Here is a 22,305-nt window from a genome sequence, read left to right as displayed (position 1 = left end):
GAAAATCTTAGTGTCTTTGACCAAATAAGACCAGCACATTATTTAAAATACCAAGTAGTTTTGAAATCACCCAAAATTCCCACCATCCAGGGTGGGAAAAAAAAGATTAATATCAGTCTTGCATAGTCTATATTTATATATGGATAGAAGTGTGGTTGATAAAAAGAATGTGTAAAGGTATACATGGAAATTACTTTATGAAATAGCTACTTTCAAAACTTTTAATTTTCTTAGTTTTTAACATTTTTTAGTTTTTTTATTGTTTTTTTGTTTAATGTTTACGTTTTGTTAATGTTTAATGTTTAATTTTAATTCTACAGGAAGGAAAACCAAAGGACAAACTAAGCTTCCAGAAGTCTCTGTGCCAAAATAGAGATTACTTCCTTAAAGGCACCCTCCAGGTTTAGAGGAGGAGAAAGATTATTGGCAGGTTGATGGGGTATAACAGAGGGAAGTCAGCACAGACCCATCCCCCAACTTCTTCCCCAAATTCTCCATGTCCATTCCCTTCTCGTTGCTGTCACTTCTAGCCTCCTGTTCCCCCCGCACCCCTCTGCTTAGCCTGGCTTCCCTGCTCGCAGGGATTAAACCAGTTGTCGTCACATTGACTCAGACTCACAGAGAAGCCCTGTGTGGCAGAGCAGACCTGTGCTCCACCGGAGTCTCAGTGGCTGCTTTTTCCCAAGACATCACCAGGCCTTTCTCCCACAGCACCAACAGGCTGGAACCTCCACATGTCAGTTAGCAAGCACGAGTTAACCATTCGAATTTCCACCACTGAGGGGCTCGTTGTTTGCTTGTTTTGTTTGGGTTTGTTTGCTTTTATTAATGCTAATAAGTTATTGTTACAACTCTTGTAACAATCCATCCATCCATTGTATCAAGCACCTTTGTACATACGTTGCCATCATCATTTCCAAAACATTTTCTTTCTACTTGAGCTCTTGGTATCAGCTCCTCTTTTGTCCCCCTCCCTCCCCGCTCCTCCCCTCCCTCATGAACCCTTGATCATTTATAAATTTTTTTTTCATGTCTTACACTGTCCGATGTCTCCCTTCACCACTTTTCTGTTGACCATCCCCCAGAGAGGGAGTTCTATGTAGATCCTTGTAATCGTTCTCCATTTCTTCGACTACAGGTCAAGAATAAAGTCCGGAAGACTGAGGAAAAGACAGCTCATTGCTCCCAATACCTATTTACATCATGTCCCTTTTTGTAACAGGTCTTCCCCAGATCTGAGCATTAGGAAACACCAAGCCACTCGCTGGAGACTTTTTCTCAAGCACCTTTATAGCCACATGTCGTCATGTAACTACGCTGGTCAATGGAACTTAGGTATAGGCAGGCCATTGGTCAATGAGGGGTGACCTTTGACCTCTAGACCTCTGATTTCCAGTCTGATTTCTTTCCTTTTTTTTTCCTCAGCATATACTCTGATTTTCACCAAGTCTTCCTCCCTGCTACCTTCCTCTTACTTCTATTGTTCCTTTATTTACTTTCTGTAGTGATACAATCTTTGACTTCAATGTATTTACAGTTTTGTCACCAGTCTTTGAATTCTTAATCTCTTGATTCTAAAACAAAAGTGTGTGATGAATTAATAAAAGCACAAATGAACCCCATGATTGTCCTTCCTGCTTGTGTGGCTCCCTTGCAGCCCAGACAGTATCTCAGCAGATGGAGAAAAGAAATTAAAGGTTTCCCGCTCATCATTCCGTGGGAAAGCATCATTGTATTCATGTTATGCCCAGCACCTTCCCAAATCCTTCTTATCCTTAAAGAGTAACGGAGGTTCCTGAGCACCCCCCGCCCACACTGCCTGCTGCTCCCTTTCCACTCCCCAAAGGACTTCTGTGGACAAAACAAAGGTGCTCACAGAGGCCGCCTGAGTTTGCACATGAACCTGAAACTTAAAAGAGAGGTGCTAAATCTTCACTTTCCTCCATAGGTTTTCTTTGATGATTTTTAAACCGACCAATCAGAAGAAAAGGCCAGGTGGTGAGAAGCCAGAACCGAGGCCCAGAAGAAGCCTATAACAGACTCACCATCTGCAAACCAACAAAAGTTGGAGAAATAAAAACTGAGGCAAGTGGAGGGGGACAGGCTGTTGCCCTGCACCCCCTGACGATGGAGCCAGAACAGCTGCCCAGCCCCGCAGGCTCCTGGCTGCTTTCCAGCCAGGCACTTCCCTCCCTCCTGTACTGGCAGTCTGCACCTCCTCCAGCCTTTGTTTACCCCCAGCCTCTACTCAGTTAAGAGAATGGGAGCACAAGCCCCAGAGCGCTGCTGTGGAAGTTGTTAGATAATGCCTGCTATGGATTCATTCCCACCCCTTACCGCTTCCTTCCTCACTCATTCATCTCCATGAAGACGGAGCCCCCGTAGTTCCGCAGCACGCCTTCCTCACGGGCCACCTTGTTCTCCCTCCACAGCCCCTTTCCCAGGGGCTAAGAGCTGCTTACCCTCCAGACTCAGTGTATGCAATATCTTTTCCAGAAACTTCTCAAATTAAGTCATTGGACGTGCGTTGTAATGAGTTGGGGTCCAGGGCTGGTACCAGGGGTTGGGTGCTATCCTAAGGTGCAAACCCCAGCCGGAGCCCGCGCCCCAGCCCCAGGAGAGAGGCGGTGTGCTTCCAGGAACCTGTGGGGCAGTTCTATTCTGCACACCTGGGGTCACCATGACTCAACCCAATCACAACTAGCCGCACACGGTAACAGCTGCACACCTGCCTCCAAGTCAGCTGTCGGAGAAGACCTGTGGTGCTCACATACCTGCGGCAGGCTCTCTGTGTTGGCTAAATAGATGAGCCAGGCAGTCCTGAGCAGAGGGGGAAGTGAGAGGGCAAGTTTCTCTGTCCCCGGCTCGGAGGTCCCACCGGTTACGGAGGAAAGCGCATGTGCATAGCCCTGGTGTGCGTTATTTACCTGTGTCCTCCTGCTAACACAAGAGGTGCTTGATAAAAATTGGGTAAACAAATTAATGTTGAGTAAACTCTGCAAGAGAAGAAATTGCTTAAGCGTCTAGAATCAAGCCGCAAGATAAGCCTTTCACAATGCTGATATTGAGTTCCAAACATAAGCTTAGCCGTAATTAAGCAGCAGGGCTCAATGTGAGCTTGCTGCTGGTGTACATAGATCCCTACTCTGTTGTCTACAGCCAGACAATGCATACAGGTGGAGGTCGCCGTTTTAAAGGGCAAGAAGAGAAAGCCATTCTGGCTTGATGGAAACTCTTACTAGAAAGCCCACTGAGCACACTGGGCCTAAAAGCTAGGCATTCGCATATGCCTGTCCCAGGAGGGCTTTCATGCATTCTCAGAAGAATAATAGGAAGCTCTCATTGACCTCTGTCAGGGACAATTCAAGACAAAGGCTAAGATTTCTCAACTCCAAGGGCTAGGGATTATTAGCAGTGGGAAAAAAATAAAAATAAATCTATAGCATAATGTAATTCTCTATGGGAAATAGCAAGCCCTGTCTTTCTCCCGGGGAGCACCTCATGCTTTTGAACCGCAGGCCTCGCAGGTCACAGCCCCAGTCCATAACCACGAAGCGGGCAGGGTCCCAGGGACAGTTCTCCCCTGTGCTCCAGGGCACCCGGAGTCAGACTTGGCTCCATGGCAGAGGGGCGAGGATGGCATAATATGGGGAAAGAGGCCACACCCAAGCTCAGCTTTGGCAACAGGGGGACTCTGGGTGAGTCTCCATTCCTGTCGGAAGCTCAGTTTTCTCATCCTCCACAAAATGCAGTCATGAAGCCCGGACACCAAGTATTGTTATGAGGTTCGGAGGAAGGAACAGGCCTGGTGCCCCATCAGTGCCGCCCAGGCACCAAGGGCCCCTGAGGTGGGAAGCTTTGCCTCGCTTCCCTGACCAAGACTCAGCAGATGGGTCCAATCCAAGAGGCTTTTACTGGCCACAGGAAAGACGGGGACAGCATTGAACATGGCGGTGGCCTCAATCCCCGTGCCGGGGTGCCGGGAGAGATGGCAAAGGGTAGAGCGTCCTCGGAACAAAGCTGAGCGGCATCTCAGCATTGTGCTAGGGAACAGGTCACAGCCAGCAGATGGATGCAACTTCAGGAGGGCTGTTAATTTTCTTTATTATTTTCTGTTTGTTTGTTCGATAATCATTCTCCTTGGACTCCCGATTACCTCCAGTCGCCAGATTTCTCACCATCTAAAGCATATTCAAGGGCTCAGATAGAAAGTAAATGTTGAGAAAATAATGATGGCAACATATGTACAAATATGCTTGATACAATTGATGTATAGATTGTTATAAGCGCCCCCAATAAAATGATCTCAAAAAAAAAACGGCTTTCTTCTCTATAAGCACTTTTCAATTATCCTTGAGGTTAAATATTATATAGTCTTAAAATCACAAACACTGTACTAGTCACTTAGTTTATTCAAGGGGCATAAAATAGTTGAATTGTCCCCGAAAATTAATTAACTAAATAAAACACGCGTGACGTACGCATAGAACTGGAGCCGAGGGCAGGGCAGGAAGTGGGTGCCGGATCCAGGGACTCAGTGCTTCACCCCCTGTCGAGACCCCGTCCACCTTTTCAGAGCAGGGACAGACTGCTCCAGTTACACTGCCTATAGCATGCTGCGTTTTGCCTCGTGTGCTCCTTCCAGTGGCAGACTCAGTTACAGGGAGTCTCAGGGTGTGTTTCGGGCAACCAGGTTGCAATGCACAAGTCCATTCCAGGTTTTGTTTGACCGTCTCCTTGACAAGGAGTCTGCTGCCTTGTAACAGCCGATCTCTCGGTCTGTTAACAACGTTCTTGCACCGATGCCTCCAGCAAGCATTCTTCCACTCTATACTGCTGCTTCCCCGGAGCTGCCCTTCCTCTCTTACCTCTATCTGCCCGAACTGCCCAGTGTTTGCACACATTTCTCCTCCTCCAATAGGGTACTTTAAGCCTCTTATCCTCAGGCAGCCCATTTTTCTTGATGTACTTCATTTCCTCGCCACCTTCTTTCTAAGTATGAGACTCAGGGCAAGTCAACACGACAGACGATTCTGAGCCACCAGGGATTGTAGAGGTGCCGCATTCATTCCTCCGGATCGTAACATGCCTAGACATCTTTTCCTCCATCCTCTCCTTTCCCTCCCTTCTCCACCACTGGGGTGCCAGCTGCCCCTTCCTCCCTTTCTCAGCCTCCAAATCCTGATCTAAGTGTAGAAACAAACTTGGAGGTCCCAAAGTTCTTAGAAAGAACAAGAAAAGGTCAGCTGTTCTTGCATGGCCTGGCTCACTCAACCAGGCAAATAATCTCCCAGGTGCCCTTCCATCCAAATAGTGGCCTTCTAAGCAGCTTCCTGGGAACGCACCAGTCCAGCTATCATCCAGGGCACAGCACGCGGGGTCTTTGAATCTACTCCCTTGCCGCCCTTTCCAGGGCTCTGTGGACCGGCTTTGTTTGGCTGTTATTTACAATCATCTTCCATGACTAAAGCTTACATATACCTAGAAATACTTTTTTATGGAAATAAATAAACACCCACAGCAGGGATCAAGTTCAATACATACAACCACATACCAATGCAATACAGCCATGAACAATGAGAAGGCAGGCACACACCAATATGGAAAGAGCCCCAATCCACACCGATATGGAAAGAGCCCCAATCCACACCGATATGGAAAGTTCTGCAATCACACAGGGAAGGGGACGAGCAGTGGGCATAATGCAACACATTACTGGAGTTCTGTTGTTCTCAGGTGTGTGTGTGTGTGTGTGTGTGTGTGTGTGTGTCCACATATACATAGACAACTGCGACCAAAGGGTCTCTAGGGGCCACGTCACATAGTGAACAGTGACCACATAGATGGAAAGCTGTGAAGTGAGACAGGAGTGGTTTAAGTGACGTGTGTGGGTGACGTCTTCTCCGGTTTGAAGATTCTGTAAAGAGGGCAGGTCGTTTCATTTCTGTTTGTGGAAAGAAGCCCTTACCCTTACACATACCATTCCGCTTGGTCACTGGAGGATATCAGAGCAGAGAGTCTCGGGGGGCTGAGAGGCCCAGAGTGACATGCACAGTGACAGTCCTCAGGCCCAGGACAGCCCTAGCCTTGCCTAGCACATTAATGAGAGGGATTTAATGTAATCTCTAAATCAGATCAACATTCCTTTGAGTTGATTCAATAATTCTACTTGGGCATATCAGCAAGTTAGAAGGGGCTAAGAGTTACTCAAGTCAAAGGTAGACATGGAACATGTTTCCTCCCATAGAGAAAAAGGAGCCTCAGCAAGAGCATACCTGGCAGGTCTGGACCTCCCTTCCCTAGTCTGTAATGTGGAGGAAAGGCCTCCTTGAGAGAGGGGGTAGAGGGTGATGGGAGGGCAGGGTGCGCCACGTGACCATATCTGCTCAATGCCCACACCTTTGGGATGAGAGAGTGGCAGTCACACTCCCTGAATATCCTCGGGCACCACTGTTGCCCTTGACCTTAATTCCATCGAGACACTCTTGCCTCACAGGGAGGGGAGGCTGGGTTCACGTCTGATTAAGGTCCAAAGAAAAGTTAGTAGTTTAGGCTGCCACATGGATGATCTCATTCAACACCAGCCACAGATGTATATAGGTGCTCTAAAGAAATTCAGAAGTCACTGAACCAAAAGCAACTGTTAAAAGCGGGACCCGTCAAGAAAACCAAGTCTCCTGACTCTACTCTACGTTCCCTCTGCCACATTGGGACACAGCAGGGTCTGCTCATTTGAACAGTAACCTCAGCCGTCAGGGAGGTACTCACCCGCGTGTTCCTGCTCACCCCACCCATCCACAACAGCCAAGCACAGTTCCATCACAGGGATGGCAGAGACCGGCTCCGGGGGGCCAGCCATCTCAGGGCCTCAAGGATGCATCTTGCCTTGCAACTCAGTGAAAAATGTAGCTAAACTGATAGGAAGTCACAGTCATTCATCAAAAGTAATCTGTGCTGGGGGCGGGGAGGGGTGTTACAGATTGGTCATGAGTTTGGATCATTGCTGAAGGCTGGCTGGACATTTTCCATTAAAATTATTTTTAGTGTGGGCCCAAAGTCCATTCCTAGACCTGTTGAACTCACATTAAATTCTAGCTCCGATTTAAGAATACTTAGTTCTTACAACGTGGCCTTGCTCAATATGTGTCCTCCTGAGGGAAGCACAGAGATACGGGTGCTAGAGCAAAGTGTGCTGAAGACATTAGATGGTGCCCAGATACCAGATAGAATAGTGCTTGGGGCATTAAAGGCTTGTTTCCAAACAAGCAGCCATCTAAGTGAGATGTCAACTAAGTCCACGTGGAAGAAGCGCAGCAACATCTGCGATGCAAAGATTGTAAATTACCAAATTCAAAACTGCAGGAAATAGTATCAGCACTTAAATGGCGGGGCTCTGGTTTGCAGAAAGCCAGGGGTGACTGTGGAAGCCCAAGATACATTTGTGGGAACTAAAGGAAATCAGCCTCTGGGGACCTCCCTCTACCCATAATTGTGGGATGGGAATGAACTGGTTACCAAAGAGAGAGTATTGGAGAGATGACTATAGGAGATCAAAATGATAGACCTAATTTGCACAGTTAAAATCTTGTTAGTTGATTCCCACTCTGATATACTTTGGGCCCAATCTGGTTTTCAATATTTTCTGTGGGGTTATTTTTTGTGGGGGAAGGAGTGTTTGATATTGGGGTTTATCTCTTGTGTATTTTGTCGATGTGGGAGCCCTCATGAATTTTTGTTATATGTTTTTCTATATTTCTCAGTATATAAAACCCAAGATAGATAAAACTAGAGAGACAACAAGTAAAATAAGGGATCCTGTGAAGGTACAGTAGGGGAGGACAGGGGTAAAGGGGAGCTGATATCAAGGAGTTCAAGAAAATGGGGGAAAACGTATGTTTCATCAGTTATACTGCACCCTGACTAGCTGTCTCACCCCCACGATCCTTCTGTAAGAGGATGTCCAACTGCCTACAGATGGGCTTTGGGTTTCCACTCCGCACTCCCCATCATTCACAATGATATGACTTTTTTGTTCTTTAATGCTTGATACCTGATCCCATCGACACCTCTTGATCACACAGGCTAGTGTGCTTTTTCCATGTGAGCTTTGTTGCTTCTCAACTAGATGGCCACTTGTTTATCTTCAAGCCTTTAAGACTCAGATGCTATATCTTTTGATAGCCAGGCACCATCAGCTTTCTTCACCACATTTTTTATGCACCCACTTTGTCTTAGTGATCGTTTGGTAAAAGTGAGCATCATGGAATGCCGGGTTAATAGAATAAAGTGTTCTTGTGTTGACGGAGTACTTGAGTAGAGGCCCAATGTTCATCTGCTACCTTAATAGTAAACCTATAAATATATGTACATAGATCTATTTTCCCATCATTCTTTAATGCTTCCTGCCCCCTCACTATCATGACCCCAACTCTACCTTACAAATCTGGCTAGACCAGAAAATGTACATGGGTACAGATAGGAGCTGGAAACACAGGGAATCCAGGACAGATAAACTCCTAAGGGCCAATATTGAGAGTAGCCATACCAGGAGAGTAAAGGGAAGGTGGGGGAAGGGGAAACCATCATAATGATCTACCTATAACCCCCTCCCAGGGGGATGGACAACAGGAGTGGGTGAAGGGAGGCATCGGTCAGTGTAAGACATGAAAAATTTATAATAATTTATAAATTGTCAAGGAGGGAGGATGGAGAAGTGGGGGGGGGGGGAAGAGAAGCTAATACCAAGGGCTCAAGTAGAAAGAAAATGTTTTGAAAATGATGATAGCAACAAATGTACAAATGTACTTGACACAATGGATGGATGGATGGATTTTGATAAGAGTTGTATAAACACCCAATAAAAGTGATTTAAAAAAAGAAAGTGTTTTGAAACTGATTGTAGTAGCAATTGTACAATACTGCTTGATGTGATTCAACTTTAGAATGATATGATATCTGTAATATCTCCCAATAAAATGGTTTTGGAAAAAAAATTTTAATTTCTAAAACCCCCACACAAGCAAACGGCCATTCTTCTACTGGGAGTTCCATTTCAATTAACGTTCTGCTTCCTTCAGCTCAGAAACCTGCACACTGATCAGCTACCATGATGGGAAAACATACTGGAAGCAAGCGTTTCTTTCGCATGTGTACGTCACTCATAGAGATAGTAGCTAACCTGTACTGAGTGTACGATAAGGGCCCTTTACCTAGAATTCCATTTAATCCTTAAAATCGCCCTATGTGGTAGGGATTTTACCCCCATTCACAGAGATGGAAACTAAAGCTGCTTGGCCTTAAGCAACACCTCCACATCCATGCGGTTGCCCTTAGGTACCACTCCGTGGGTCCAGCTAGAGTGACCCCAGGTCCAGCAACATGCAACCACTCACTGTCTGGGCCTGCCCCGTGCTCAGCCTTGTTAGGGGGGAGCCTGTCATTGCAGCCATGGTGTCAACCCGCTCCAGAAGAGTCTTCCTCTTTTCCGAAGCCTTTCTACCTCACCGAGCATGATGTCCTTTTCCAGGGACTGATCTCTCCTAAGCACATGTCCAGCGAATGTGAGACAAAGTCTCCCAGTCCCCGATCCTAAAGAGCATTCTGGCTGTACTTCTTCCAACGGAGCTCTGCTTGCTCTTTGGACAGTCCTTTAGAGAGGGCCACTGGTGAGCAAATCCTGAGCGGCCCATGCAGTAATGTCTGCTGTTTCCACGTAGGTAACCCTTAGCTGCTTTGAGCTTTTCATCATTGCGATGAAGTTGATGAAGAGTCTTGGCCATCCCTTTAAAGTGTCCTTGGGTCACTCCCAGTTTTAGGGCACGATCTTAGAGAAATGGGTTTTGAAGGCTAGCCTGACTCTGGCAGTAATGACTTATGAAATTACCCTAAGATTTTAATGTGGTGAAATTCACTGTTTAATATGTGACTGTCACAAAGTTTGAGAGCCCTGGTGTCACCACAGATTAAGCATTGGACTGTTGTCCAGGTGTTCAAACCCACCAGTCACTCCTCAGAAGACAAGGCGATCTGCTCCCATAATGATTTATCATAGCCGAAATCCTAAGAAGTAACTCTACTTCGTCCAGTGGGGCCAACCATGAGTCAGAAATGACTAGCAGTCAGCCTTGTTGGGGTTTGGGAATGGGCCTGGAGTTGTTTGGTTTGTTTGCTGACTTGCTTGTGTATTTGGTCGCAATGTTCTTGTTTTTGCTGTGTGCACAAGGCTATACGTCTTTATAGAAGCCCTCTGATGGATATATCTTCCTCCCATAGAATCGTTAATGCGTTCAAATCACTTTCTGACCTTTAATTTAGCAGCTAGCCACTGTGCCGCTAGACTTTGTGATGCTCACAATAAGCCTGTATTGAAAAGTACATCTATCGGACTGAGTTTACGTGCAGACAAAAGTGAAACCATCCATTTTCTCCAATTCAGCTCTTGTTGAACACGTCACGGAGCCAGGAATCGTCCATCCAAATTCAAGTCTGAGCCATGAATCGCCCATCCAAATGCCCAGGCGTCGACCGCTCCAGACAACCCCTGGGAATATCATTCATGAATTAACCCTGGCATTTTTTTTAATGCCGTCACATCCTTGAACTTGTAGCGAGCCCCAGTCTCTTTTCCAGTCTTCTCTCGTGCTATCTGTCCTTGGCATCAATGGAGAGGAAAAAGGAACCCGAGGGGTCAGCAGGGAGATAAATCAACTCTATTTTCTCTGGACTTCCGAGAGCCAGTTTCTAGAGCTCCAAATGCATCCAGAGGGGGTGAAGGGGCGCTTCCCACAAAGTCGTAAGCCACTTGGGACAAAGAAGGACTCGTCTTGTTTTTTGTCCCCGCACAGGGTTCCACCCACCACAGTCTACATACACATCAGTGAATAGGACATAAATCAAAGGAGGGGCTTTAGAATGCACTCACTTGAATATTAAAGTTTTAGTTTTGTATTTTGTTTTTCTCTGGGTCTATTTACCTTGGAAACACTCATACTTCATCGCTACCCAAATGTTCCACTGACAGTTTGCCTGGCTTCCAGGCCTCTTTGTGACTAAGCAATGTCTCCTATTTGAGCACCGGGGTCATTTTAAGAATGGGAAAGCGGATTCTGACTCATGGCAGCCCCCTGGGCGCAGAGCCCAAGGACTCCGCAAGGCCTTCTGAGCTGTGATCCTTACAGGTCTTTCTCTCAAGGCACAATTGGGTGAGTTTAACCACAAGCCTTCAGAATAAGTAGTCAAGCACAAGCCACCTACACCTCTCAAGGGCACAAAACTGGGTTATTCTCTCCCCTCTTTGCCGACCAGTCTCACTACCTGCAGGTTTATGTTAACGCTGCAAGCAGCAACCTTAATTGGGGAAGCAGGAGCGCGGGGAGGATCTAGGAGCCTCTGGCCTAGCTGAGCCAGGATAAAGTGAATCATTTCATAAACAATCAAGAGTAACTGATGCTTCAGGTATACCTCAGTATTTCTACCACTGGGATCTATGACTGTGTTTAATAATCAAACCCAAAATTCCTTAAGGGATTCATTCTATGACTTACATGGCATTGTTATGACAACCATTCTAACTTTAACTCTACTCTGGGGTACCAACAAACAACTCATTGGATGCCATGGTGTTCCTTTTACGCACGAAAACAGGCACCTGACTATGTGGCCTTGGGCATGTCATTTCTCCTCTCTGGACTGGCTTTCCCATGAGTAAAATAAACCAATCTGGCTAGATGATTTCTGAAGTTCCGTCCACCACGGTTGGCAACCAGATAAGAATGCTCTACTCAACCTCCAAGGGGAATCACTACAAAAGTGAAACACCTGGGTAAACCTAAAGACCGAAAGGAGAGCAATTAGCAGCTGCGGGGTGGGGGTGAGGTGGGGGGAATAACTGAGTAACTTGGTCTTGCAGTGTTTAGGGGTTTGTTTTGTTGCAGTTTTTTTTTTTTTTTTTTTGCTTTTCCAACTTATTCTTTGCCAAAAGCAAAAATAAGCAGCTACTTCCATGGGACTCATAAAAAAAATAATAAATTGAATTAAATCAATGAAAACATTGCTTTGTTCTCCCCTGGGTGGTTCAGGAGTAGCCCGATAAGTCACTTTCTTCCCAGCAGGACCGAGGTCAACAGCGCATACTTATGCCCAAACAAAGGCCTCCTGGCACAAGCATGAGAGGCCAAACATGGAAGTCTGTAGTTGGCCTTACTCCAATTTGAGGGGACAGGTCAGTTCAAATGAGGAACAAAATAACTAGCATAAGGAGTAAGAAATTGCTAAATCTGTCTTTTCTCACCTGAATAAAGAACTCTCAAGGGACTACAGAAGGGTGCTGCTCTCACTGTGTTTCACACCAACCACAGAATCCCCGCTTCCGGCAGACAGGGAATGGGGACCCAGTCTCAAGTCCTCCAGGCTGCGTCTTACCCAGTTTAAAGTGGGGTATGTGGCTGAATTCCCAGAGCTGGTTGGAGGCTCTCCGTTCTCCCCAGAGACAAATTGATCTCCAGCCACACCAGCCTTCAGGGGCAGCGGCTCAACTGCCCAGCAGGTTCACACTCAGCGGAAGTGCCTTCATTCGGACACACACACCACCCCCTGGGCTAGCTGGTGCACCATCGCCATCCCAAAGCGACCTCAGAGCCAATAACCTCTAACTCGGAGCTGAGCACCCATGAGCAAGGAAAAGCAAAATATAGGTGCTCTTCTTTCTGGACCTCCTAGTTTCATTCAAATAAACTCGGATCAAACACGGATCAAACAGGAAATAGTGCCACGGCCACCTAGAACAAGAGGCGTTGCTTAGGAAAACACATTAACAAGGAAATGGGGGGGGCACGGGGGGGAGGTGGAGGCAATGACACTTGGAGAGACTTGGCTCTTAAACCCCTAACAAACGGACCAAGATCCTATCAGTGACCTGCAAATTGGACTGTCCCTCCCCGAGGCTGGGTGGGCGCCCCTGGTCTCCCTACAGGGGTAGTGTTAGGGATGCAAGCCAATGAGGCGCAGGACTCAGTTCTTGGGGAGGGGTGGGGGCGTCTTTAAGAAATCTCAGTGAGGTAGAGAAAGGGGGTACTCAGCTTCACCCCCAGAGAGGATCTTGGTCCAGGTCTAGAGTAGCCTTCTGGCAAGCGGGTTTGTTTTGTTTTGTTTTGTTTTTCCCATTTGGAGTCCGCTAGTTTGGGCCACAAGCCCAAAAGGTACCTTTTCAACAGTTCGCCCTTCCCCAGCAAGTGGCGCCTCAAGCACCTCTCCCAGTCCGGAAGCTGAGACAATGGCTGCACACCGCGGGGTGCCTCCTAAGGGCGGGGCGGCGGGGCGCCCAGATTCCAGGGCAGGGCACACGTGCATTTGTTATGGTCTGCACCCCCACCCCACCACCCCCCGCCACCCCGCTGCCTCAAGCCCCAGTTAACTCGAACGGTGTGATCGGAGGGGGTACCCCAGCTCTGCAAGGCCTGACCTCCCCCAGCCTCCTGCGCCTCCCCCACCCCCGCCGCCCCCCAGTATTGATGGGTTCCAAGGGGCAGGCGCACGTGGGTTTGTTGTGGGTCCTCGGGCTCCCAGAGCCCAAGGAAGCCCCTAGTAGATCCTCTGGGCCCTGGACAAAAACGTAGCACCCCAGCCAGCAGGCGGCCCGGCCCCCAGCAAAAGCGCTTGCAGCTGTGCTGGGGACCCACTCCCGGAGCCTTAGGCGCGCCCCGAGCCCCGCCGCGCAGCCGCTCCCCTCCCATCCCTGCTCCCAGGGGTGGGGGCGCAGGCCGCCGCCCACCGTCCCCCTACTTACACGCCGCGCGGTCGGCCTCGGAGGCTGCGGGGCTCCAGGGGCGGCGGCAGCCCGCTCCGCTCCGCGCCCACGCCGGCGGGCCGCCGGCTCCCTTTGTTAGCGCCGGGCAGTGCCCGCGGCGTCCTCCCCGCCCGCCCGCTCCCCAGCTCCCCTCCCGCCGGCCTCCCCACTGCGGGCCCCGAGGGCCGCGAGCAGCGTCCGGAGCGGCGCCCCGGGACGGGGCCGCTGGGGAGCAAACGGGAGCGGGGATGCGGGGTGGGGACCGTGAACAGGGGAAGAGGAGCGCGCCGAGGGGCGGGCGGCGAGGAAGGCAGCGGGCTCCGCTATGCAAATGCGCGGAGAACAAGGCAGGGTCCGTTCCAGGCTAGCCCGCGTCCCAAATCAGCCAAGGGTGCCCACAGCCGGCCGGCCGGGGAACCGGGCTGCTGCGGCGGGGACGCTGCCCCACGAGGAGGGCGGCCAGAGGGGGAGGAGCGACAAGATGGGGCAGGAGCCCCGTACGCCATCTCCATCCCGACTCCCAGGTCCTAGGGGATTGCACGCGGCGGCGCGTGCATCCTCACCGGTGACTGCCGGTGACCGTGAGCCAGTCACTTACCTCTGAGGCCTGAAATTCCTCCAACATAGAATGGGAAATAAAAGCGACTTCGCGGGGCTTAACAGGAACCTTCAAACGTTCAGGCCGGTGTGGCCGGGAAGTGGTGCACTCGGAGACTGACCCCCAGAGCTGTCTGCCGGCCAGAGAGGTGGAGGGGATGGTGAAGGAACAGGGGCCCGCCCTTCACTGGAGCTGAGATGAGGCCACAGGAAACCACTGGTTGAATAAGCACCGGGGCGGCATAATGCCCATCCCCGGGGCTACTTCCCCAAAAGTGAACATCGTTTCACAACAGGTCTGAAAGCAGCCATAAGCCACCATATCTGTCCCTTGTCGCCCACCCACACCATAATATCTACTGGATGCCCACAAAGCGGCCCATTCTTGGAGGGTCATCTAAGGCCTCAAGATAGCAAAACTGAAACCAGTGCGTTCCTGTTGATTCGGCGCAGGATGAACGGAGGTGTACTAGAGAAGGACTGGGCTCCCTAGCTTCCTTGACTGAGATCTTGGGGAAGCTCATCGTCAGGCGTGCTTGTCTTCCACGCTGCCGCTGGGTGGATTTAAACATCCCATTCTGCAGATGTATAGCCTGTCAGAAACAGGGGGTGGCAAGGCCCAGACTTCTCAGTAATGGGTCACTCCATCATCAACTTGGGAAAGGAGAAGTTAATCCTCACCGCCACATGGACCCTGGTAGTGTAGTGGTTATGTGTTAGGCTGCTTGCGCAAGGTCAGCAGTTTGAAACCACCAGCTGCTCCACGGAGAAAGACCAGGCATTCCTCTCCGGTAAAAAGTCCCTGTCTGAGAAACCCACAAGGACAGAACTACCCTGTCCTATAGGCTCGCTAAAACTTGAAATCGATTTGATGGCAATGAGTTTGGTTTGTCGTTTAACAACACTCTCCTCTGTCACTTTTGTTCCCCCTTTCCTTGACCCTAGTCCCCTAATATTGTCCCAGCTGGTCCTTCTCCTGCCCCGCCTCTGCCTTGGATAGAGGTATTACTGTCAGACACAGAGTTCCAATTGGAGAAGGTATGGCATGGGTGTATTCAAAGCCCTGATGGTGTACCGTGATACATAGTAAACCGTTAACCATAAGGTCAGCTGAGGCTAGATCTACAGCTCCGGAAACCATAGGGAGCAGTTCTCCACTGCTCTATAGGGTCTCTATAAGTCAGAATATGTTTAATGGCAGTGGACTTATGATCAATGTTAAGGTCGACCCGTCTTTGAGGATATGACCCGAATACATACCTTTCCTGATATTAAGCACAGTATTCTCTTGTTCTGTTCAAACCAGTGCCTCTTGGTCTGTGGACAAGTTCCCCATGAGCACAATTAAATGTTCCAGAATTCCCCTTTCCTAGAGTGAGGCTCCACAGCGTCTAATGCCTTTGCATAGTCCAGGAAACACAAGTCAACATCTTTCTGGGATTCTCTCTCAGCCAAGATCTATCTGACACCAGCAATGGTATCCCTTAAACCAATTCCTCTTCTGAATCCAATCTGAATGTCTGACGGCTCCCTGTCAATGTACTATGGGAGTGTGTGTCATACTTAGTGTGTGCGTTGAGCAGATATGCTGAGAAACTGGACTATCTGAAGAACTCATCAGGACTGGAATAACCCACAAGACACAAATGACACAATATGGCTTGTGGAAAGCCAAGAAGATCTTCATTTACTAATGAAGATAAAGACCTTTCCTGCAGATTGCACCTGAACCTAATGAAAACAAGTTTCTGCAAGTGGCCCGGTAAGTAACATCATGATCAATGGAGAAAAAAATTGAAGTTATCAAAGATTTCATTTTACATAGATCCACAATTAATGCCCATGGGAGCATTGGACAACTCAGATACAAAAGACCTCTTCTGTTATAAAGCAAAGAAATCTCCTTGAGGAATGAGGTGCACTTTCCCCAAGATTAGTAGTTTCAATCTTCTCGCATGGGCAATGATTAAAGGCCATGGTTTGTATTGGTTTGTTGTTGTTGTTGTTTGTTTAGGTGAGAACTCTAAGGGCCAGCCTAGAGTCCTGACATCCATTGAATGAGTCAGAAGATTCTGACTCAAGGGAGAGAAGATTATGCATTTAAATGACTGGATTGGGCAGGATGTAACAGGAGATCCAAAACAACACCACAATGCTCCAAAGAAAATATCAAACCCAAACCAAACTCACTGCCATGGTGATCCTATAAGAAAGGTAAAGCTGCCCCTGTGTGTTTCTGAGACACTAAATATTTACAGGAGTAGAAACCTTTGTCTCTCTCCAGAGGAGCAGCTGGTGGTTTTGAACTGCTGACCTTGCAGCTAGCAGCCCAATGTGTAACCACTACACCACCAGAACTAAAAAACAAAACAAAACAAACCCAAAAACCCTAACCCCCTGCCATCAAGCCAATTCCAACTCATAGCGACCCTATAGAACAGTGTAGAACTGCCCCGGGGGGGGTTCCACAAATATTTATGGAAGTAGAAAGCCTAACTTTCTCCCAAAAATGGATGGGGAGGAAGTTTCAAATCCTCCATCTTCAAGTTCTTAAGTGTATAGTCAGGGAGCAGCCATTTTACCTCTTTGACCTTAATTTGCACATCTGTAAAAGTTAGACTAAACCTACCAGCTATCTGACGAGGAAGAAAGACAATATAAGCAAAGTGGTTTTGCTCCCCAAAAAAGGCAAATGCTCTTTGGATGTCCTTTTCTCATTCCCTCTGTCATTACCTCAGCTTCCAAATTGGTTTCCCTGCTTCCAGTTTCTGCTCCTGCATTCGTTTTTCAGCTTGCCGACAGAGGAACCAGAAGAGAACCAGTGATGCATGTCATCTGGTTCTGCTTCCAGTAGTCCCAGAGTCGACTCTGGAATCTTCAGGGGACCATTGAAGACCTGGTCCAAGCCATCTTTCCCGTTGCACTTCTCTGCTCTCCATCCTCCTTCAAACATAGGAAACCAAGTTCTAGAACTAAATCAGAGTTTGCCGTGAACGTGACCTCCCTTAGATCTGTGGGCCCCTCATCTGGCACCGCACGTCTGCACTCTCCTGCCATCATCAGCACACTCAGCCTCAACACAGAAGACACCTCCTCTAGGCCCTCCCTGATAGTCAAATTGCAGTCATCGGTGTTTCCTTTGTAGGAGGAGCCCTGGTGCTGTCAAGAGTTTCCATCTTTCTCTTCAAGAGTTAGTCTCAGCAAACACTGGGGCAGTTCCCCCTGCCCAATAGGACTGGATGGGCTTGACTGCATGTTGGGTTTCTCCCCACATCCAGAGAGCACCTCAGTCATTTCCTTTCTAGACCTTACTTTACCACAATACAAATTAGCGACCATGAACAAAAAGCAGAGGGGCTCATTTGAATGGTGTCTCCAGTCCTCCCCCGTCCCCACCGCCCCTGCTTCTTTGACCAGAAGAACTACAACCAAACAGCAGAGAAACCAGGGCACAATCTCACTCCAAATTCTTGGCTTGCCAGACTGAGATGACTGCAGATGATGGGAACATTTCCTGAGTTCGGAGACAGAGCACTCAGTTAGGGGGATCCCTGGAAGAATTCCAAGAGGGAGTCATGAGGAGAGCGTTCCTGTGGAGGAGATTCCCTGAAGGTTTTTCTCTTATCAGTTGTGGACTTCTGATTACTAAATGAGGGGTAGGAGGCTGGACCATGAGCCAAAATTTTTCCCTCCCAGTCTATTTATGAGGCTTCCCTACATTGTCTCCAGGGCTCGGCCTTCACAGGAAGTTTTCAATAGAAGGATAGATATTTGTCTTCCCTCTAACCACTCCCTCAGCTTCCCCCTTCCCCTCTTCACCTCGCCCTCAGTCTGTGCACAGTATTTTATAGACTGCATTTCCCAATCATCATTAGGCGGTTTATTGGCAAACACAAATAATGCCCTGCTTTGTTGGCTGATCTTTGAAAGTAGACTGCCAGGCCTTTCTTCGTAGCCCATCTTAGTCTGGAAGCTCCACTAACACGGGTTCAGCACCATAGCAACACTAAAGCCTCCAGGGACAGATACGGGAATTGAACCTGGGTCTCCCAGATGGAAGGTGAGTATTCTACGCACTACTGCTACCTCATAATGCCCTACTCTATCGTGTTCATTCGCAGCAGTCTCCTTATGAACGATATTTTCAGAGCACTCTTGAATTGAATGGAGTGCGATTCCAGAGTCTCTTGTAGGGTGAAAAGAGACTGCAGCTTGTTGAGAATTTCCTCTCAGATGCCACTTCCTTGTCCAATTTTTGGATACTCAAGACAACAAGGCCGTTGTAATTTGTGGTAGAGAAAGGATCAAAGCGCCAAAGACTCGTGCTATTCAGACGTGAAAACAGTGATTACCCATCAGGCAACAGTAGCTTGAAGAGACCTAAGAGTGAGTTTGGGAGAGCTGAGATGATGTTTCCTCACAGGGACGCTAGTTCCAGTGGTCTCATTGCTTTGGGGAAATTCATCATCATATACATATGTGTGTGGTTATCTTTATGTGTGTTGTGTAGCAATAAAAGTTTTAAAATTAAAAATAAAAGACCCTCAACTAGATGCACAGTTCTCTGCATGCTTTTAGCACACACTGTCCATTATGAAGATAGGCTCAGGGGCCAAAGCCGTCTTATAGGTGGTCTGTCTGCTTCCACTTTGACTCTCAATGTCGCCGGAGCTGCCAGCCTGAAGGATAAAGACACATCTATCCAGTCAAATCTGTAGAACCCAGATTGACAAACAGAAATAGAATAACATACTCTCTCTCTCTCTCTCTCTCTCTCTCTCTCTCTCTCTCTCTCTCTCTCTCTCTCTCTCTCTCTCTCTCTCTCTCTCAAGCACCAGGGATTGTTCCTTTTGATTGCTGGGAAGCCCACCTGCCCAGATGGGTCAATGGAGCATAGGTGAAAAGCTAGAGACTTGCTTGTGGGGATCTCAGCCACAGGACAGAGGAAACGGCTTGCTCCACAGCCCCTAGTCCATGCCCTCAAAATAAAATATAGGCATGGGGTGACCAGAATCGACCAGAGAAATGGGCATATCATGTGGGTGCATGAGTAGCTTGAATGCAGTTCCCCCACCCCCATCAACCCTAGAATCCAGCCCTATCTTAGGCCAGAGGAAAGCTATAAGGGACAACTAAGTCTTCATCAAGCCACTCATGTGTCAGCAAATAACTCCTTTAAAATAGCACGGGAATGTCCTGAACATCCACCGTGTGCAAGGCAGGGTAAGCAAATGTTCTCTGGTAATCCTCACTTGGGCAAGGGCATTTGTAAAACAAAACAAAACAAAATGCTGTGGGGTGACAACCAGCCTTCTCCAGCTTTACAAGGGGCAAGGAGAATCCAACTCCACACCAGTGGCTCCACAGGTAGGTTTCTCTGAGACTCAGGTAACGTCCCACCCTACCAACTCTGACTTCAGCGGTCTCTCCCCAACTACTACTTTTCAGCTGGGTTTCAATTAACCCCACAGAATTCATGGGCAATATTTATGAGTATGGGTTTCAGTAAGGAAGTTACCAGGTTACGACTGCTGAGGACACAATTATTCAGAGAGGACAGCCACTTCTCAGCTGTGCCTGCAGACAGGCGGCGCTCTGGCCTTTGTCCTCTCAACCGCACAGCCCACTGGCCTCTGCTTTGCTTGTGCAAAATTGCGGAGCTCTTTCAGGGCTGCCAATAAATGCCCAAATGGCATGTCACTCCACCATCGGCCTCAGCCCGAAGGCACTCAGTTCTAGCTATGTGGGACAGTAAAACTAGCCCCTCCAATTAAGAGCCTGAAGGCACCCCACTTCACAAACTAGCCTCCTGCCCACAGGCCTTCAGCTTTGCTTGCTTTGTGGGCTGGGAAGCCGGCTGCTACATCTCCTGTTTGGACTCCTGCTTCTGCCGCTGCCTCTCCCACCCCTCCGGTGTCAACGCACAGGAATCTCTGATTCCACGGCACCCCGATCCACTCTGCTGTTCTGTTTAGTGAAATCCCCCACTTCCTGCTTCTGAGATAGTTCATTTTATACAGGATGGTAATCACAATTAACCTTGCTAAGGAATCACTCACAGCTGATTCATATAATCCCATCACTATTTCCCCCACCTTCATACCAAGACCCATGAAGAAAAAGTCCTCTGGTGAGAGTAGCAAAGACTAGCTATCGCGAGAAAAGCCACATTAAATAATGTACTGTGCTACAATATTAGTTCTTAAAGTCAAGACTATCATGAGACCAGGGCATGAGACTGGGGGTGGGGAGGGAAAAGATAATTACACTTTTGAGAGAGAGATGTATTTAAATTTTTCTTAAGGAATCAAAATGGGTTTTGCATTGCATGTCATAATTCAAGACTTACTAAATATCTGCTTTCAGCATCTTTTCATTTTGCCACTTGCTTCCTCAACATCACTGACCTTCCCCCATCCTACTGCCTTGTTCCTCCAACGACCTTCTCCTCTCTTAGCTCCTCCCTTCTGCTTGTTTCCCTTCATTTTTCTGTTTTAGGGAAAAAAAGAAAGTCTCTCTCAATGACCCCCCAAAATATGAGAAAGTATAAAGCTACGCGGGGGGGGGGGGAAAGACATCGCACGTGAACATGAATCCTTATATTAACTACAGGTTTGTGTATATATTATTCCTCTTGAGCCCTCTGAAGGTGCACAGCCTGAGAAAGGTATGGCTCTTTCTCATGATATTCATAGATGAGGGAAGCTCATTTGGTGAACATCTACAGCTGTGGAATGTTGGGCTGGTCTTTAAACCTGTTCCTGTGACATCTGGATCCAGGGAGGCTGAAGGCTGGGCAGAGTCATCAAACTGTCAGGGACAGATCACAGGCTCCTTGGGTGCAGAACTGATTAGCTATAGGGAGGAGACCAGGAGCATCAGCAACAGCAGAAAATGCAAGGACCCCGTGACTCTGAGGCAGCAGACATGAAAGTAATAAGTTCCCTCCAAAATACCCAGGAAATTGGCTTCCCGGAAGCCAAAATGGAAGCTGACTCCTGCGTAGTTATGGGCAAAGTGGATGATCAGAATAACCTGTGGTAAAAAGTGGGAAAGACTTTGTGCCCGAGGATATGTGATTGGGCAAGTTAACAAAACACCTTTGGCATTAACAAATGCTTGGATAATAAGAAAATCAGAACTTCAAATTTGTTAGTGATTTGCCTTAACTACTGCTGTCAGGTTTCAAGTCCTTTTAGTGTGTGTGTGTGTGTGTGTGTGTGTGTGTGTGTGTGTGTGTGTGTTGCACTGAGTTGGTTCACAGTGACCCTATGCACAATGGAAGGAGACCCTTGCATCATTCCTTACAGTCATTGTTACGACTGAGCCCACTGTTGCCGCCACTGTAGCACCCCGTCTCCTTGATGGTGGTTCTGTTTTGTTGACTCTCCCCTTTACCAACCATGATGTCCTTTCCAGGGACTGCTCTCTTCTGATAACACGCCAAAAGCACACAAACTAAAGTCTCACCATGCTCACTTCTAGAGAGCATTCTAACTGTATTTCTTTGATGACAGATTTGTTTGCCTTTCTGGCAATTCGTGATATTTTCATTCTTTCCATCAGCACCATATTCCCCATGCACCAGTTCTTCAGAAGCCGTCCTTACTCATTGTTTCACTTCCATGGGCATGTGAAATGACCGAAAATACCATGGTTTGGAGAAGGAGCTGGGGGAGGGAGTGGTGAGCAAACAATGCCATAGACGGGGAACAACAAGGGAACTGAAACCAACAAGGAGGACTTAGCGATCGTAGGGGTGTTGGAGCAACAGCAATCTAGCTGAGAGGAATTACTAAGGGCAAGTGTGATGGTGGGGCAAAAAGAAACAGAGGGACGATGTAGGAAACAAAGCTATGGATACAGGTATAAGCATAGGCGTGTACTTATGTAAATACATTAGTTCATACAAATAGAGGTATTGG

At 48.1% G+C, this 22,305-nt stretch overlaps 1 protein-coding gene across 4 annotated transcripts in view; it reads right to left on the bottom strand.

The window, feature by feature from the left end:
• The window catches only part of ST6GAL1 (ST6 beta-galactoside alpha-2,6-sialyltransferase 1), a 135,084-nt gene extending 120,475 nt beyond the window's left edge, over positions 1-14,609 (bottom strand). For 2 of the 4 annotated variants that reach the window (XM_075556187.1, XM_075556185.1), the window contains exon 1: positions 14,382-14,609. The gene's annotated coding sequence lies outside the window, so the exon portion shown is untranslated. Of the gene's footprint in view, positions 1-13,783; positions 14,218-14,381 lie in introns of those variants that run through there. The other 2 variants (XM_075556188.1, XM_075556186.1) reach the window with 1 other exon arrangement.
• Positions 14,610-22,305: the final 7,696 nt, after the last annotated feature.

Source organism: Tenrec ecaudatus, chromosome 8, assembly GCF_050624435.1.
Source record: "Tenrec ecaudatus isolate mTenEca1 chromosome 8, mTenEca1.hap1, whole genome shotgun sequence".
Classification (NCBI taxonomy): domain Eukaryota; kingdom Metazoa; phylum Chordata; class Mammalia; order Afrosoricida; family Tenrecidae; genus Tenrec; species Tenrec ecaudatus.
This window is presented reverse-complemented; position numbering and strand designations above follow the sequence as displayed.